Consider the following 4,710-nt stretch of genomic DNA (forward strand, 5'->3'; position numbering starts at 1 on the left):
GGGTAAATATGTCTAGTGAGTGATTCACGGGCTGTCCATGTGGCAGCAGGAGAGGTGAACCTGCAAGTTTATGAATCAGTGAGTTTCGGCACTAATGCTGTGTCTTATAAAAAAGAAAGGGAAGCCAGGAATATGTTTGGTAGAGGTGTAGTATGGTGAGGTAGAAGGGGGTGCCTCTGCAGGCCCATGCTGAGGCATCCCCCCCCACACACACACACAAGGTACCAACCACACAATGGGTGTGGTATAGAATAGAGTTTATTTAGGCTATGGGGAGAGGAGTTGAGGGGTGGTGCAGACAAAGAAAGGCAGAGGGGAGAGAGGAAGAGGGAGTAGAGGAGTAGAGGCCGTCCATGAACACATAGAGAGAGGGGGGATGGGAAATGGGGAGAGAAGGGACAGAGGGGGAAGAGGGGAAGTGAGCAAGAGAAAGAGGAGAGGGCAAGCAGCCCCTTTTATTCTGAATCAGGTTGCCAGGTAACTGTGGGGCAGAGCCTAGAAGAAATGCTAACAGTTCCCCCATGCCCTGTCTATACACACTGTGATTCTTGGACCAGGGAGTGGCACCATTTGGAGGTGTGGCCTTGTTGGAATAGGTGTGTCACTGTGGGTGTGGGCATAAGATCCTTACCTTAGTTGCCTGGAAGTCAGTCTTCCACTAGCAGCCTTTGGATGAAGAGGTAGAACTCTCAGTTCTGCCTGCACCATGCCTGCCTGGGTGCTGCCATGCTCTCACCTTGATGATAATGGACTGAACCTCTGAATCTGTAAGCCACCCCCAATTAAATGTTGGTTTTTTATAAGACTTGCCTTGGTCATGGTGTCTCTTCACAGCAGTAAAATCCTAACCAAGACAGAAGTTGGTACCAGGGAGTGAGGTATTGCTGTGATAGGCCTGACCATGCTTTTATTTGAAAGAATGTGGATTTTGGGACTTTGGATTTGGAAAGCAGTGGAATGCTTTAAATGGGGCTTAATGGGTCATCCTAGTAGGAATATGGAAGACTTTGTTGCTGGGAGTGATTTGAACTGTGTTGACCTAGCCCAAAAGATTTCAAAGGAGAAGAATTTCAGAATGTGGCATAAAGACTGTTTTTGTGGTATTTTGGTGAAGAATGTGGCTACTTTTTGCCCTTGTCTGAAAAGTCTGCCTGAGGCTAAGGTGAAGAGACTCAGATTAACTGCATTGACAAAGGAGGTTTCAAAAAAAGCCAAGCAGAGACTTTGTTCTCTGTTTAAGTCTTATGAACAGAAGTTTGAACAAGCATAGCAAACTTAGAAAGGAAAAATATAAAATATATGGTTCGAGTATTAAAGGGGTACCAGGAAGTGAAATGGAGCAAAATCTTGTGTTCTAGGAGATAACAGATTAAGGGAGTGGGACCTTGGGGAAAGATCCTACCCAGCTAAATTTAGGTCCAGGCATGGTGATACACACCTTTAATGTCAGGAGACAGGCATGCTGATCTCTGTGTTCAAGGTCAATCAATGGAGCAAGATCCAGAACAGCCAATCTTAGGTAGTAAAGGAGTTGGAGAACAGAAAGCTGGTGATAATGTAATAGAACAAGGGGAGCATGTTCCAGCTCCTGCAAGCAGTAGAACTCTGCAGTTTCAGCCATGTGACTCTGGCTTTAGAGTGAATAATAGAAGGGACTACTTGGACAATCGATGCTGGTTAGCTGGAGCTACAAAGTTAGTGGTGATTAAGAAGAGAACAGCATCACTAAGGTGAAATCTTCTGGGAAGTGTTTTCTGGGAGCACAAAGAAGCTGTGTTCCAGAGATAGCCAAGGTGGTACCTCCTGCTGCAGCTGTACTTGGTAATGGGAAAGAGTCACCAAGGTGGTACTGGTTTTGAAAGCATGAAGGGGTTATGAAGAGCAGCTGAGTCTTGGCACTGTGAGAGGCCATGGAAGGCCATTGGTGAAGGTGCAGCCTCAGTTGTAGTTGGTAGCCCAGGACTGAAGAGATCATGCAAAGGATTTGAGGCTTGGCACCATAAAGAGAGCCTATGAGAGGCTATTGGTGAAGCCTAGTTGGAGTGGAACACGCCATTGTATTGGAGATGTCATTACCATGTGATGATCACCAAGAACAGAAGCTATAGTGGAGTGGATCAACCTGAGCTTAGAGTGCTACAGAGGGCAGAGCTGGAGAAGTGATGTCAGCCCTTAGGAGGAGCCCAAAGATCAAATGGAATCCCAGACACTGAAACAAGAAGCTGTAACATTGAAATTGCCTTGGAGACTCAAAGATGTTAAAGATGCCAGAGCCTAATCCCAGCACTCAGGAGGCAGAGGCAGGCAGATTTCTGAGTTTGAGGCCAGCCTGGTCTACAAAGTGAGTTCCAGGACAGCCAGGGCTATACAGCAAAACCCTGTCTCGAAAAAACAAAAAACAAACAAAAAAGATGCCGGAGCCATGGGATAAATGGTGAGGAAAGCTGCTAACAGGGAGTGGAACCAGCCAAGGAGAAAGCAGTTTGTTGCTGTCAATAAAGATGAAAAAGGAGTGGAGATCTGAAGACTGCTTTAACATCAGCCGTGGAGATGCAGAGTTTGGAATTTGCCCAGCTGGTTTCCTGTCTTTCTTTGAGGATTACAGTTAAGTGATTGGATGAATCTCAGAAGAGATCTTGAGCTTTGGACTTTTAACATTGTTGAGACTGCTATATACTATGAGGACTTTGAAAGTTGGACTAAATGCATTTTACATTATGCTATGTTTATGTATGCCCCCCCCACCAGACTCATGTGTTTGAACAGGTCTATGGGGAGCAGGGAGTGGAATGTGATGGTTTGTATATTCTTGGACCAGGGAGTGGCACCATTTGGAGGTGTGGCCTTGTTGGAATAGGTGTGTCACTGTGGGTGTGGGCATAAGATCCTCACCCTAGTTGCCTGGAAGTCAGTCTTCAGCCTTTGGATGAAGAGATAGAACTCTCAGTTCTGCCTGCACCATGCCTGCCTGGGTGCTGCCATGCTCTCACCTTGATGATAATGGACTGAACCTCTGAATCTGTAAGCCAGCCCCAATTAAATGTTGTTTTTTATAAGACTTGCCTTGGTCATGGTGTCTCTTCACAGCAGTAAAACCCTAACTAAGACACACACTGATATGCTTTCAGTAGTTCTGAGCATCATGGGACATGATCATCTTAAATTTGACCTTAAACTTATACTTAAGTGGGCAGGTATAGTCTAAAAAGTTAACCCATTACTATGATGACTATTCAAATAAGTGTCTGCAAGCCATAGAACCATGTCCCAACATTACTGTGATGGTTAATATTGTCAGGTGGGTGTTATCTAAAGCACTGGAAGACTCACCTCAGCATGAGGGAGTTTCTAGACTGGACTCATGGGATTAGGAAGACCTTCCTTAAAAGTGGGAAAGATTTGTCCCAGGCTGCATAAAAAGGGACCGTGTTCCTGTATCCACTGCTGCTTGCTCTCCGACCTCAGCTACAGTGTGACCAGACACTTCAAGCCCCCACTTCCATGACTTTACTGCTGTGATGGAGTCTACCCTTGAATATCCAGTCCCTTCTTAGCTTGATTTTACTGCGTGTTTTGTCACAGCGGCAAGACAAGTGACACAGTACCTCCCTGACATCAATCCTCAGTGTAGTGTTCTTCTACACAATTCCAAACCTTTGGTGCCCTTTCACTGCTGCCTCATGAGAGGAAGTATGGCAGAGGGAACCAGACGGTTGTCTTCAGTGACCATGACTATCATATCTGATTTAAGACAACACGGTGTGTTCACCCAGACCTCTCACTTTGTAAGTGGGGAGCTCTGAAAATCGCAGTAGATTCTTTCTGCTGAGAAGATCTGGAGTGAAATATATCTGTCCTTACTCCAAACAGCGCTGCTATTCTACCACATGGGTAAATATAGGTGAGGCTGTCATCCCTGACCTGTGCTGTGATGCATGAACCACAGCCACACACCCTCTGCCCTAAAGTTGGCTCTACAATATGCCTGGGGTTCCTGTCATACACAGTGTCTGGGACTTGAGTTGGGGGTGAGTCTACTCTTGGAGATCTAGGCTGTATTAAGATTGTCATCAAATTTCTTCTAGTTCTTCTTCCAGCTGTTTTGGCTCTTACCTTATTTACAGAATGAAAACCATTATGAAATAATGTATATTTTATGGTATAAACTCTGTGCAATTTGTCCTTTCTGAACCAAACCTTTTTTTTTTCTTTTTAATTTGAAAAAGAGCAATTTTTTCTGCTACACACCAAGCCCTTGTAAGTCAGTAATGTATCAGATTTCAGACCACCCACTTGATGGACAATTTGTAATTCTGGTAATAAAGCCAAAGTCAAGTGTGTGATTTGTTTTCTATGTGCTTACTTCTCAGTGCAGGGCTAGGAGAGAGCTCAGCTGATAAAGTAGCTACTGAGAAAGTTTGAGGACCAGAGTTCAAATCCCCAGAACCCTTATGTTCTACTTTGCTCTCCTGTTGCTGTGATAAAAACCATTCTGACCAAGGATAGCTTGAAGAAAAAAGGATTTATCCATACTTCTAGGTAACTGAGGGGAGTCAGGGCAGGAACTAAAGCAGAGACCATGGAAGAAAGCTGCCTAATGGCTTGATCAATCATTTCCTGGTACATGCCAACTACTATTTTTTATGCAGTCCAGGCCCAGCTGCCTCTGCCTGGTGACAGTGCCACTTACATTAGACTGCTTCTCAAACC

Source organism: Mus musculus, chromosome 6 (genome assembly GCF_000001635.26).
Source record: "Mus musculus strain C57BL/6J chromosome 6, GRCm38.p6 C57BL/6J".
NCBI classification, from domain to species: domain Eukaryota; kingdom Metazoa; phylum Chordata; class Mammalia; order Rodentia; family Muridae; genus Mus; species Mus musculus.